The 15,792-nt window shown below is 40.9% G+C and overlaps 1 pseudogene; it reads right to left on the minus strand.

Annotated features, from left to right (window-relative positions):
• Positions 1-4,646: 4,646 nt before the first annotated feature.
• On the minus strand, positions 4,647-9,420 carry LOC116188046 (annotated as a pseudogene).
• Between the last annotated feature and the right edge of the window lie 6,372 nt (positions 9,421-15,792).

Genomic DNA, 15,792 nt, shown 5'->3' on the forward strand with positions numbered 1-15,792 from the left:
TCTAATGTTTGATTAAGTCAGATGAAGGGTTAGTCGGATTTCACATATTTTATTACAGAAAAACAGATCTAACTACCCGAATCTGCGGTTGGATAATGGAAACACTGAAATCGGACAAAGTGGGCTATGCAAATGACACTTGCACCCGAACGGGCTGCCGGTCTTCGACCGTGGATCTAAGTGTTTAAATCACCCTAACACCTAAGGAGTCGGCGATTCACAAAAAGACGGTTATGCCCTTGAACTATAAAGTGTATAAAGTGTTCCTACAAAATTTGAGATCACGTGGCGCAAACTATCAAAAGTCGGAAGCTGGTGCTGATCGATCCCTTGGGAGTCGAGCCCGACCCATAGGACGTATTGCACTTGGGGTTCAACACCCTAACCTCCCGATCACAGGGTCCAACGCCCTATTCACTGAGAGCGAATTCGAATTTCAATTTTTCAATTTTTCCCTAAACTCATGGCGAATTAGAGTGGAATAATAACCGGAAGCGAACTGACTGAGATTCCACCATTTGTAATTTGTATTTTATTGTTTTTGAGTTGTAAAGATTTTATTTTGTACATTCGTTCTGTAAGAATCCCAGCTGGTAAGCGTACGGTCCGAGAGTCGAACTAATCGAATCGGTCCAATGCTTGCCCAGACAAAAGTAATCCGGAGATCTTGCGGTTTCAGTTCACGCAGGAATTCAAACATCATAGTTTGATGAACTGTAGTGCAATATTGTGAACCTATTCCCCGACATACGAGCCTACTTCTCTCTCGGCTTCTCAACTGACATCGTTTAGTTCACCGAATTTACGGTGTCAAAACGTGTAAGCCGAGCGCAGCCTCATTCACGCGGTAAATAAAAACAACAAACTTAGCAAACCAGAGTACCGAAAGGACGTGCGGGATTTATGCCTGCACGTAACATGAACCCACGAATTCGGACTTTCCGGTTCCGCACAAATCAATGCCTTAGCAAAACTAGATGTATCCCTTACCCCTAGACCCGGGTAACTTACCGGCCCTCGACCTCCGGGTCGTAAAATGGTAAGTGGTGACTCATTCTCTCACGCGTGTCACGTCCGTCACGCATCCCCACGGGAAGGTGGACACTCCCAAGCCGCGCGATCCAAAAGCGCCATGCGGGCCCCGACAACAATCCACATTCGGGTCCGTACACACAAGAAAGGAGTAGGCCCGTACATCGATGAATCGGTTTGCTAACCTCACTTAACGGTTCATCGGACAGTGATGGTCGACGTCCCACGCGAACCGAAACCGCGAAGCATTGGGCTTACTAGTCCCTAGGTAAGTAGATCGACTCAACCGATTCAACACTCAGACCGTTCATTCTCCGATTGTGATTCTTACATGAATAAATGTGCAAAATAATTCCTTACACTGTTCTCTCAAATAAATAAATATACAAATTACAATGACTGGACCCCGGTCGATTCGCGTTCGATTATTATTCCACTCAAACTCACCGTATGTTTAGGAGGTCTAAAAAGGACTTGTATACCCCGACTTGAGCCGTCTCAAATCGGGCCTAGACTCAAGTCAAGATATACAAGTACTCCCTAGATATCCATGCTACGCGTGATATGTATCTTAGTGCTTTTGAAATTGTGAGTTTTAAAAGGGCATGGCCTACAGTTTTTGAACTATCGACGCAATTACAGATTATTGACCGGTTAGTGCAATTTATTTACAATAAGACGAGTGATTTATTTTAGCCAAGTTTAACGTCTTGATTGCTCCGTGTGTAGAATTTTAAGTTAATTAAAATTTTCCGAATGCATTAATCTATGGATCTCGAGCCGTTGGGATGGCCATTAATGGACCGCTCGATATGGCTCTAATTTCCGATTGTCTTGGGATTAAGTTCGATTTTTACCCGAGTTTACATGATTAGTCCGGTTCGTGCGGGGTTTCAATCAAAGAACACATTCAAACATTCTCAAACACATGAGTATAGAAAAAAATAATTACCATAAAATTTAATTTGTCAGTTTTAAGTCCAAGTGATTAATTAAACCGGTTTTGATGTGTTTAATCAATTTTATTCATTTAAAGCCGAGTAAGTATGAAATTAATTCATGTAGGTTCATTCTCGCTTCAGACAATCGATTTTAAATCCGATACTTAAAATATTAAAATTCGTGTTCAGGTCGATGTCTTATCTCAACATGCCGGTTTTAAAGAGTCGTCTTGGATTATTAAATCGGTTTTCGTTATTATCGACCAAACATTCACCCGTTATCATCATGCATGCAATCATCGAACTAAACAAAGATTAGGGACCTAATCATGCCAATAAGTTAGAGTATTATACCTTCTCCCGAGCAAATGTCGAAAAGGGTCACACAAGGGGGCCAAGGGCAGCTAGAACCAAGCTATAACCAAGCTGAGAGGACCGACTAACACCGAGTAGGAATTGAGCCGATCAAGGAGCCAGGAAGACCAACCGCAACCAGGACCAAGGCTCGGGTCTGGAAGCTTCGGTGGCTGAGCCCTATGAACTTCAAGAAGGAGCAGCAACTTGTAAAGAAAAATTGAAGAAAGACCAAACAGCTAGGCAGCTCGGGAGGAGGAGAACGTCACACAGGAGGGATCGAGGCACAGCAGTATGACTCCAGGGGACCCAGCAGCTGCGGAAGTCCAAGGAGGATCCGAGAATCAGTGGCACCATGGTGATGACCTGAGAGAGAAGAGACGGTGAGAATGAGCTTAGGGAATCAGCATGGGCCGAGCTGAGGGGAAATTGAGGTGAGAGTGAGCTGAGGGTCAATGTCGTGAGTTGTCGAGGGAAAGGGAGTGAGAGCAGCTAAGGGAAAGGGAGCTGAGGGTTTTCTCAGCTGAGGGAAAAAGAGTGAGAGCAGCTGGGGGAAAAGGGAGCTGAGGTTTTCTCTGCTGAGGGAAAAAGAGACCAAGTGAGCTGTGTACTTCTTACTGTTATGTTCTCTTCCCTTTTTCTCTTCTTTTTTTTTTTTGGTCTCTTTTCTGTTCTATTCCGAGGGAAAGAAAAGGAAAAAGAGAGAGAGTTGACTGAGAAAAGAGAATTGACTGAGAGAACTCGAGAGAATGAGCTGTCCGAGGAGCGGAGAGGGAAAAAGTCGAACTAAGGGGAAAAGTGAACTCGACTGGGGAAAGTCGGCCTGGCCTGGACAGGAGGGTCATCAGACTCGGTGAAAGGTGAGGAAATCGGGTCCCGAGTTCAGTTAACTGAGAGGGAGAAAATGGGGGATCTTCTATCGTGTGCATGCCAGCGAGGTGATGGATTGAGGCTCGGGAGTTGCGTGAGGAAGAGAGCTGAATTGTGAGGGAGCTCGTGACCAATTAGACCCATGTAGAGGTGCCTGGTGGTGGGCTGCCGCTGCTTGCCGTAACATATCGAAGCTGAAAATGAAAAAGAAGAAAAGAAGAAGATCAGGTCATGGTGAGGAAAGGGGGAAAGAAAGGGCGTCAAGACTTGTTGCAGGTGACCGAGAAGAGGAAGAGAAAGAAAAGAAGGGGAAAGCACGGGCAGAGATGCAGTGGAAGAAAATAGAGAAAAAGAAAAAGAAAAGGAAAGGAGGTAAGCAGGGGGAAGCAAAATGGTGACATGTCACGTGAGTTGCAGGAGTGGAGGGAGAGAGGAAGAGAAACGGAAAGGAAAAATAAAATGCAGGTCAGGTCTGTGCGGCAGAAGGGAAAAGCAGAGAAGGAAAAAGGAAAAGAGATGGGGCGGAAAAACCCAAAAAGAAAGAGGTCAACCCTCTGTTAGCTGTTTTTTTTTTCCCTCCCTTTTTCAGTTATTATCATTATTAATCGTACAGATGTTCATTGATAAATTAATTTCTTAGGATCCGTCGACATTTTCGAAATGAAAATTTTGAAATTGTAAAATTATAAAATAACCGGCTCCATGAGAATTTTAATTTACAGTGACGAACACTGAATCTCGATAAAAATCGATATCGACCCTCCTGATGCGCTTCGATTTTAATTTGTACAGCTATTGTCGAAATTCAATCTTTTCAATCGAATGTCAGAAAAATATTTCAAGACCACCATTGCATTCAAAAAAATTCGAGAATCGACATTATGTGAAAAAATATTCTTCGGTCTCGAATTTTGTTCCAAATTTTGAATTCAAATTTGATGTGCATAAGGTTTCAAATTCTTATCGTTTCAACCAGACATCCGAAAACTAATCCGGGTTCACCATTATGTTCGGAAAAATCCAAGGATCCATATTGTGCAAAAAAATATTTTTTGATCTCCAATTTTGTTTCGAATTTTGAAAATTGAAATTGGTGAACGTGAAATCCGAAAACGTCCCGTAAAATTGTTTTTTGAAAAAATTGTAAAATTAACGTTAAATTAAGAAAATGCCCCATTTTCAAAAATCATGATTGCTCGAATAATCAACTAAAAATATTTCTCCCTGATGGATAATCAAAATGACGATTTTGCCCCTCCTTAGAGGGGTAAACCAAAACGTTGTATTGACGCCTATTATTCCCATTTCTCATACATAACAAACCACTATTCTTCATAGTAACACTTGCGTCCCCGAACTTTCACTGTAAATCTTGAGCTCACAGAAGAAATGACCTGAATCGACAACCTCACATTATGGGGCCAAATACCCTGAATCGACAATCTCGTATTAAGGGGCCAAATTCCTTATCTCTATTGGATTTCTCATATTCGAGGCCTATCTCTCGCCTGCAATCTCCAATTTTCCGTATTTATGGTAAATTGGGTGTCAAGACAGAAGATAATTTACACAAAACAATCGTGAGTAGAACTTCCAATGTTCTATCCTAATAGGAGCTACATGATGAGCATGAATCGCTTCTTCCGGGAAATTCAAAAATAGAGATTCTAGACAAAGAAGAATGCCTTGAACCTGTCTACTCAAACTGGAAAGGAGAAGAAGACTATCATACTAATTCGATCACCAAAATCTCCATGGATCCTTGTATGGAGGGACGTAGTTCTCTGACGGGCGGGAGCAGGCGGAAAGATGCTACTGTCTTTTCCAAGAATGGTCCCATCTGCACCACGGGAAACAAGAATATCTACCTCAGTTTTGCAGGATAGAGGCCAGTTTTTCTTGAAAAGATGTCATACACTGTATTTATCGAGATAAAATGTGCGGAATAATATGAGAGAGAACCTTGTCCCATTGCTTGCCGAGCGTCGAAGCATTAAGTGTGTACAGGTAGCCTGAAAATCGAATTTTGAGTCTAAGAGCCTCTGTGCAAGATGTGCAGTTAAAAAAATCCAACCAGTAAGTACAGAAATTGCAGTAAATGGAGACAAGAAATGGATCGTGGAAGCATATGAACAGTTAGTAAATTGGACATACTAATTGCATTAATTTGAGGCAGAACATAAAGGAACCAATGTACCCCCGCCCCCTCCATCAGATGTGGTTCAGTTGGCCTTAGTCATGCTCGAAAAATTGATTATAAGAACACTCGTTTCTCTATTCTTTTTTCCCCCAACATGACAATTCTATGGCTTTCTTCCCATTGGTGGCGCATGAATTGTGTTTGTTCAAAAACTAAGCTGGAAGCACATCATCATTGAAAAACAGAACCTGGAAAGAGCTAGTTTAATCCCTTCAGGTACTTCTCGGCTGGGCTTCAGATTATGGGTTAGTTTTGCCAAGACTACAGAAGGACATCTTACCCATATACAATGATTTCAAGAACCTAAATCCTGCGAAAAAGCAGGCCCTTCCAAATCAAGTGTTCAAGTAGCAGCTAAATGAGGCTCATCAGGAGGATGAAATGCCAGGTAGTGTAAAAATATTTGTGCTTCTTTCTTAGAAAATGATTATCATGACCGCGGAAAGATATAAAACCTTATTGAGGAGACCAGATGCAATCTATCTATTGAGGCACACCAGAAATTCTGATTCTTACCATCCTGCTCAGCTGTTGAAGCAACATTGTGTCTGAAGAGGTTTGGTTCCTGGGCCTGCAAAAATTTCCAGCATGCTTGTAAACAAATGTCACCCCTATCTACATGTTTATTTATTGGGCATCAAGTTAAAGAAGGGAAAACCAACCGTCTTGGTGGGGGATTTGCGAACGAGATATTCATAGTACCAGTATGGCTCTCCGTTTGCCTAACAAGGAAGAAGGTCGACATGTACAATGCTTCATATATGTATATGTTGTCTACTAAGAGAATGGATTCAAAAATAGTATACAAGATAAAATGTATATCAACTCAATTTTTTTGTCATACATCATTAGAATGTGCATCAAGCACTGAACTCTCCACCACTCGCTGACTAGAAGTCACTCGCTGCAAAGAAGACCAAGAAAGAAAAGCTGAAATTCTGAAAGCAGAACAACTGCTTGGTTCCTCAAAAATAGAGAGCCGGAATTCTATTTCCAACTTCAACAAACTAAAGGTTTTATTAGAAAGTCGCCAGCTTGTTGACGAGATATACTTGTACAAATTACCAGAACAGATTTATCAGCTAAGACAGAGTCTGCAACTTCTTTTGCAGTCCCTGTACTTTTATCCTTAGATTTTATAATCTGGAAATTCGGGGGACCTACCTGCAATAAAGAGACATTACCAAGAAATTTCTTAAGCTCATACTTAACTTTGGGAAGGACATAAGCTCTTCACTGGAAGTTACCGAGACAGAGATGACAAGGTTATCAATTATGTCAACTCGCTCGGAGACGATCCTCAGGCATGCATCAGCTGAATCATCACACGATAAATGTGCATATAATTTAATTTATGCATTACCGGTGATACAAGTTTGAAATTCCAGAGAATTTACTTATTATAATGATGACTTACGAGATAGAGGCGCTGCAGAAGAATATCGTTCTGGCTTTCTGGATTCCACCCTTCAAACAGATTAAGTTAGTGATACTCGATTGAAGAGAAGATTAAAGAGAAGAAGCTGTTAATATTCTATCTCTTAATAACAAAGGAAGAAAATACTCCTTTTACATACTGGAGCTGCATTACTGTAACCTATACTCACTCTTATTTTCAGAAGATGGCTACCATTAATCTCGAGACCACACAATTGTCATGCGACCAAATCAATCAATGGTTGTGATTGACTTAGTTTAGATATAATCATCTTCTACTGGTTCATGTTATATTCTGGGGTTAATTATAGAAGATTTTCAGTAAAAAATGAGTACTATCTGTAGTTATAAGGAATTCTTGAACAATATTCAATTGCAACAGTAGCTTGTTTTAGAATTCCCAGACTTACAGCCAAAAAAGAGGAAGGAATTTGCAGACCAACAATATGATCGCACATTTCATAATATAAACTTGTAGCTTGTTTTAGAATTCCCAGACTTACAGCCAAAAAAGAGGAAGGAATTTGCAGACCAACAATATGATCGCACATTTCATAATATAAACTTGTACTTTATTGGGATAAATGCTCATGCGTCAACCAATACATAGTCACCATCTGCTGTATAACGGGGGACTAAATTTTCAAGTCAGAAGACCACAATTCAAACTGGAAATTCTTCTAGGTGAATAATAAACAACAAGATGATCTCACATTTCATAATATAAACTTGTACTTTATTGGGATAAATGCTCATGCGTCGACCAATACATAGTCACCATCTGCCGTATAACTAGGGACTAAATTTTAAGGTTAGAAGACCACAATTCAAAACTGGAAATTCTTCTAGATGAATAATAAAACTAAGTAGGAACTTTCTTGATTGCTGCTGTGAGACGAGAATTTCATTTTCACTAGCAATAAAGACCGAAAGGGAGAGGTTAAGATGCTGCAAGTATGGTAAGATCCATGTCGAGGGTCTGAAATTCATAATTTATGAATAGAAATTTCTGGTGAAGTATCAAAACCTCATGATGTAAATTTACAAACTAATTTTAACAATGTTTGGAAATGACAGATCAACATACCATTTGAAGGTAAACTTCTTAGAAGGCAGCTGTGTTGGGTATGAGTAAGTATAGGCATTTATTTCATCGACAAGTAAAGCCATCGGCAGCTCTTCCTGTGCAATGGACGCTGCAAACATTATTATAGTTAATATCTTCATCACCACTTCCACTAAAAACTGGAAAAATAAGTTGCTCATAATTTCATGTAAATTTGTGAGAGCCAAAAGGGTACTTTGACCAGTTTCAGAAATCAAAATATCAAAGAGATACGAATGTACAGTTTACACCCACAAGGAAAGGGTGAAAAGAAAAGATCTATATTTTTATTTTTCAAAACGCAAATTCTGCTTATTTCAGTGGACGCAATCAATCTTCACGACCAAGGCAAAACATTCAGATCAAGCAGCAGATTTATTAGTAAAAATAGGGGACAGGTAAACTTAAGAACCAATCAGCTCATTTCACTTACTTGTCCTCACTTCTCTTTTTAGGATTCGACATAGCAACAATTTTCAACCATGAAAATCTCGACTTAGTTTGACCATATAATGACACAACCAATCCATCCAATCAAAAGCCGCTCTATCAATTGTGGAAATATAGAGACACTGTCGAACCAATGAGTTTATATTAGGTATTTCAAGCCCATCATACAATTCCTCGAAGGACAGAACAGAAACGTGCCATGTGATATCAACTCTCAACAAGTGATGTGGTGAAACGGCATTGAAAACTGTTGGGTGCTCTTGGATTACACGGGTGAAACGGGGTTTTGTGCAGTCTACTTCGAGCAGATGCTTTCCGAGAATATAAAATTTTTCTAGGCTTATTATGTGGGCATAATTATAATATATTTACAACATGTGTAACGAATGGCAACATTATATAGTAGAGCCCATCCCACAAAACTTAATCTTAGTTATCTATGATCAAATCTCAAGACCCCATACATTGCAGCCTCTACCAGACGAGACAACTAATTCCGAAGAACACGAGAGAGTTCTGGAATTTGAGCGTTACCTGAAGATGGGAAGAGGAGAGCTGCTGAGGAAGAAGAGGACAGACCCAAGAGCACCAGCTCCCTCCTCAAGACCCCGCCTCGGAAGGACACCCCCGTTCGGTCACCCGCGCACACTATCCCCTTACCGGGTAACCCAAATCTCTTGGATATATGGGTAGCTCTGCACTTGGTACTCGTTAACCCAACAGATACTCATCCATGAACAATGGACCCATTGAAGCGCATGAACAAAGTCTGGCACCCATTGAGATAGACAGAATACCTGAAGAAGAGGAAGCTGGTGGTGGGTATGGAGGAGGAGGAGAAGGCGAGAGAAGAAGGGGAGAGTGGGACCATGGATTAGTGATGAAGTGAACAGATGGAGGAAGAGGAAGAAGCTTTTCCTCTGTACTTACTTTGTATCTCTTCCGGTCCCTCCGCTCAGCTCATCCGCTCGGAATGAACTTGTGACATCCGAAACAGAATGCTTCGGCTGACAATTATAGTAGGGTTTGGGACCGGTTTGTTATTCTGTCCCAAAACCCATCCCAAACCCATTAAGATATGCCAAACCCATTAAGATATAAAATGACTGAAATATCCCTAATCATATTTGCTATAATTACAAAATACTCCAATCTAATTCGATTAGCGTTTAGACTTCTTATTTCTCCTTCTTCAATTTAGTTCTTTTGTTTTAATTATTTGTTCAAAGTTATTACCAATTGGGTTTGAGATCATTTTTTTTATGCTTCTTTTGTTGGACTAAGAAGTATCAACCTCAATTTGTTTTTATGTTATTAATGAAATTCGAGTGATAAAAACTCTTCCAAAAGTTCATGTAAATCTAATTTGTGTTTTTATTCTTGAAATTCGTTTGAATAAATATTTATTTTGTTGTTGTTATTTTAGGTTTTTTTATAATGACTAAGAGTCTATTAATGAGTAAATGACAGGTTCTTGATAGGAACCCATTATCTTACTGGAAAGGATTTGGGAATTTTTCTTTAAATCCTTAACGAATTTAGGACAGGTTTGGAGGTTAAGCATTTTTAAAGGGTTTGAGTTTGGAAATATTCTAGCTCTGCCAAACCCTAGTCATGAACATCCCCAGAAAAATACCATGTCAACGCAACTTGTAAAGACTGACATGGTCGACACATCGCAATGTAGGAATGTCCGACTTTGATCAGCTAGTCCCGATCCTAGTTCCCTCGTGTCGAAGGTATCTAGGATGACTTGCACAAATCAGTCATAGTCTACCAAGAATTAATGCCCTAAAACATGAATATTATCTTATCTCTTAGTATGATCGACGTGTGGCCCCAGTAATTTATTCTCTAATTATCTTTTATTCTATTGGTGAAAAATAAAATTGAACAATAAATATAAATATAAGATCGTAAAATTACTTTACTCTAATTTTAAACCCGCAACTCTCTCTCCTCTCTCTTCTCTGCACACAATAAACCTGTTTTAAAAAGAAAAAGTGTCGGTGTTAAACTTCCTTTTTGCATTTCTCCTTTACTGGCTCAATCCTCTCTCATTCTCAAGTATTTTTCTTCTTCTTTTTTTAATCCTTCAATTTTTAATTAAATATGTAAAAATATTAAGCGGGATTTTAGATCATTCTTATTATTAATTTCGTATCAGTTTAGATGTTATGCCACTCGTAGCGCGAGTGCAAGATCTAGTGTAAGCTCATGGATTGCGCACGCAATCAGATATATGAATACAGCTAGGGCAGGTCAGCTTACGCAAACTAGATGTTTTGATTCCCATTTTCCCTCCAAAATCCTCTGTTGCGTAGTTATTAAGTCTAAACTATAATTATCATAACTTGATATGGACTCTTGACTAACATCGGCTTTGGCCTAGTAGTTAAGAAAGAGCCCATGTATCTACTTGATCTCAAATTTGAAATCCCTTGGGACCAATCGGAATGCCTTTGAAGTGATTACCCACTCCGTGTGTCGCTGGGGATTAGTCGGGAGAAGCCCGAACACCCCCAGGTCAGTGCGTCGCTAGGGATTCACGGAGTTCCGAAGGATTAGTCGGGGGAAGCTCAAACATCCCCAGGTCAGCAAAAATAGAAAAATATGGACTCTGGATCATTTTCCAAGTCATCCTTTAGGAGCCCTAGACTCACTTGAAAAGGAGCTCAATGAGCCCCTCCCTTTAGCTAAGGGATTCTAAGAGCCTACTTTAAGTTGAGAGACTTGGCAAGCCCCTCTCAAGGAATGTCATTGTTCTTAAAAAGGGGTGTCACGTGTTACTTTGACGGGACGTTTGTTTCGATGAATAGGAATTAAGGGATTAGAATTGATAAGGAATTGGAATTTGGAGGGAATTAGGACGAGGATTTTGAATGAAATTCTTTGTTTGGTTGGACCTCGGAATAGACTGAGAATTAGATTAGAAGAATTTTCAAAAGATCAAAATACCATCACCAAAACTGAAATATTAAATAATAAAAACTAAAACATTTAAAAATTGAATTTCATCCATCGCAATCGCGACTATCGCCATCCGTTGCCGCCTTCTCTATCCTCTGACCTATACCCTCAAGCGAACGACCAACTTCTCCCGACCAATCTCGACACGACGAGGCAAGATCTGGCCTCACTGTGACCAAATCTCACCACCATGATGAGATTTTAGTTGTCGAAACAGTCAAATCAAATCCTAACTTGCCAGCCTGAAGGGGGTGAGGCTAGTCGAGGGTCCCGGTAGCTCACTCTAGGCTCGTCATTAGGTCAATGACCTCATCGTGTGGTCGCCTTGTGCTTGCAAGCCTAGGACGAGCCACCGGACCCACGACAAGCCTCACCCCCTTCAAGCTTGCGAGTTAGGGTCTGGTCTACTCATTCCGACGACTGACTTTCACCGTGTCGGTGTTCATTGACCATGTCGGTATTTGCGTCAAAAGGTTCCACTTTAGGCAAAAATAGGTTAAGAAAAAAGTTGAAAATATTAAAAAAAATCAATGAATAAAAAAGAAAGAAATTTTTTTTGAAAAACTGATGATTACTTCTAATACTTGGTCTGATGGGTGCTTCATCACCTAATACCTTGGGCCAACTGGACCGGAAGCCATTGATCAAAAGTTCGTTACATGCATTTCCATCGAGAAAAATAATTTTTGATTTTTGATTTTTTGCCTCGAAATTGTGCTGAACCTTAGTTGTAATGGATTGAGGATGATAGACAAAACCTCATAGTTGCATTACTTATAGCTTCATAACCTATATCCATGTGCTTCATATTCGAATGGAGTTCCCTCTTAGAAATATAGCCATACCTACCCCTTCACATCAATCCCACGAGCCTCTTATCCATACTCATTCGATCACGGCAGGGAAGTAAGTCAGCATAGTAAAAACTCGTACTGGTGTTAGGGATAATTAGTCTCGAATTGATAACTTCTACCACATCAAGGTTACACTCTATTACTGTGTTATATCCTTTCCTTGCTCCCATCAAAAAATAGAACTAACTAATCCTAAGACAAAGGATCGAAAAAGTCAACGCCACTATTCTACTATTCTTGAACATCTTGGAGACGGGCCTTCATTCGCACTATTATGGATACGAAAATAATGGAAAAAATTGGATTCAATTATCAACTGCTCCTATCTGAAATAGACCGATTCGAGCCATAGCACATGGTTACATAAAATCCTACAATTTTTCCCATTTAAATCAAGCAGGTTTTACATGAAAAAGATTTGGCTCAGCATGTTCTATTCAATACAAGTAGGAAAAGAACCCGTATCGATATTCTTAAAATATAGAGAAATCATAATCAAGTCATGATGATACGGATCGATGCCTTCGTTTTGCGCCTAAGATCTTACCATTTCCGAAGGAACTGGAGTTACATTTCTTTTCCATTTCCATTCAAGAGTTCTTATGTGTTCCTGTGCGCCTTTCAGAACTCAAAAGATGGACAAATTTCTTTTCTTAGTGTGCGGATCCGAATTTCGTCTCGTCGGGGCTCACATGCTTGTGCACGATCGCATAGCTTTGGAGTATCCACCTTCCTACATGACAAACAACGTGAAAAGGAATCGTCACTACTTGTTTACGACCCGGAGGTCGAAGACCGGTGAGTTGCCTGGGTCTAGGAATAAATGATACACTTAATTGCTAAGGTATATGGTCTTGAGAAACTAGGAGTTCCGAATTCAAGAGTTCTATAATGTGCGAACCTATATCTCGCACGCCCTATCGATACTCTAATTTGCCTAAGGTTTACTGCTCTTAATTTATTTACTGCATGATTAAGTTTCGTTCACCTTACCCGGTTTGATATCGTAAATTCGTGGAAGCAATCGATTCGGGCTAAGAAATCAAAAGATGAGTGCATCATTGGTTCTGGGGATTGGTCCACCGTCCTCACATCTCAACTAGCCAGACCGTGATGGCTGGCTCACCGCGTGGACCGGACTCGAGACTCATGTGGTCCGGCTCGGCTTAGGGGCCCATAAACCGATTTGACTGGTTCTGACTCTTGGACCTCGTGCTCGTCGACCGGGATCATTACATAAATGCATTGCAATGTACTCTCAAATAAATACAAATTACATCCGATGGATCACAGTCGGTCCGCATTTGGCTAATATTCCGTTGGCCTTCACAGTGAGTTTAGGAAACCGCAGCTGAAATTAATGTGATGCGGGCTCATAGGAGCCGAAGGTCGGGTCCGACCGGACCAGCGGGTCTCAGGAAGGCTGAGTGGTCCTTGAGATGTCCGTGGGATCAGTTAAACTCCCGGGTGATTGTCTTACCTCGTTTCGTGCATCCTGACCACAATCATCCTCCATTTGGATATTACTTGGGTCGAAACGGTGACTCGAGGTTGGACCCCATACCGCTCTCGGGACGCGCGCACTCAGTGTGTGTAGGGGCGTTGAACCCCGTGATCGATGGTTGGGGCGTTAGATCCCGTGTGAATCATTTCCTATGGAGTCAGGCTCGACCTGCAAGAAAGTAGATACTAACAGATAAAACAGACAAGTGGTGTGTTATTTATCAAATTTATGTGATTATCAAGTTATGAACCGGGGTTGCTTAACAAACACGTCTCTATCCTAAACAGATATATATAGAGTTGACATGTGGTTATAATCGGTCATGGGCCGCCCGCGCATGTAGCATTCGACTTTACTTTAGAAAGGACTTGACAATCATGATATATGTAGTCAAGCCCTGAATGCGTGGATTCATTTTTAGTTTTACTGTTTTGTGATACTGACAGATTAACAGATTATGACAGAAGTGTGTTTTGCCAGAGTCCTAAACCTAGGATTTTGACATGCTCCTTTCCCTGTGTTTGATTATGTCGAGTGTGTGATTAGTTCGATTTTGTGCTTTATGATGGATAAACTTGATCTAAACAGAAAATTAGGAAAGTGAAAATGCGAAATACCACGAGAGTTCCAAGGTATCTACTCATGTCCTATGAGGGACCAGACAACCTTTCACGGGTCGTCCCCACTCGCGTCTCTAGTCCACATTCCTAAGTGTCCGAGTCTATGTTAGGATGACAGAAACATGTAGACAAAAAAAGGAAGGTAAAATGGATGACAACTGCACCTAGACAAGCACCTGCCCCTTTCCTTATTTAGTATGTTTCGATCATCCTAATGACTAAGGTGTCGGCAGATCATGAACCGATGATTGTGCCCTTGAACTGAAAAAAATGTGTTTGTGTGTATAAAAAGTATAGACTACGTCATACGGACCGTCGAAATTGGTAGCCGAAGTGGTATAAGAAGAACTCGCATATTCCTTGAGTCGCCTCAAATCGAACCCAAACTCGAGTCAAGGCGCAGTGAATACTCCCCAGATGTTCATGCTATGCGTATTACTTGTCTCGGTAGATTACTGAAAATTGTGGGCTTTAAAAAGGGCACAACCGCCGGTTCATGACTCTTTGACTCAGTTACACGTTATTGGCCGGTTTGTGCAACTTATGAGAAAAGTCGAGTGGAATGTCCCGATTACCATGTGTGTGGAGTTAATTAAATTTGAGTGAATTTTCCGAATGCCTTGGGTTTGTGAGTTTTGGATTGTCGGATCGATGATGGGTGGACCACCCAAAGGGAATCCTAATCTCCGATCAGTATAATTATTGAAAGCGACTCGTGACACGAGGACCGGGATGAGTCCTCGAAGACCAATAAGGCCCGGTCAATGATGGCCAAGACTCTCTTGGACCCTCATGGGCTCGCGACAGTCCTCAATACACAAGTCCATGCAAGTTGCTTAATGACTTGTTAATGGTGTGATTAATCATCAAATTAGTGACGACACGGGAAGCAAGATTACATGCAAATCGGGAAACAAGCTAAATCGAGGAGGGGGAGAGCACCATGGACCCGATATGGGTCAAGCGACTCTCAGCCCTACCCTCACGGGTATGACAGAGAGGCCCCTTGACCTGGCTCGGGTTAAGGTGTCCTCCTCGACCCCGATTTTGATCGTTTCTCGGATGCATCGTCAATCAAATACAATATCAAGCAAGTATACATAAGAGTTTCTTGCACCATATAACTTAACATTGACAGATATTCTTAGATCTATCCCAACTTTAATATTTTGCTTGAGGTATCCCAACATTGTTATTTTTGTTTTACCATCTATCTCTTGGGGATAGATGGTGACATCAAACTAGCAACGTTGGGATACTTCTGGCAAAATATCAACGTTGGGATAGATCTAAGAATATCTGTCAACGTTAGGCTATATGGTGCAATATACCCTATACATAAAGCCGGTACCGCCATGATAACAAGGAATGCGTAAAGCACTAAAACACGATCGAAGCAAAGTCGAGGATAACGTCACCCGACCCGGGTTGGGTAAAGGGGGTCTCGGCCACTCC

Source organism: Punica granatum, chromosome 1, assembly GCF_007655135.1.
Source record: "Punica granatum isolate Tunisia-2019 chromosome 1, ASM765513v2, whole genome shotgun sequence".
NCBI classification, from domain to species: domain Eukaryota; kingdom Viridiplantae; phylum Streptophyta; class Magnoliopsida; order Myrtales; family Lythraceae; genus Punica; species Punica granatum.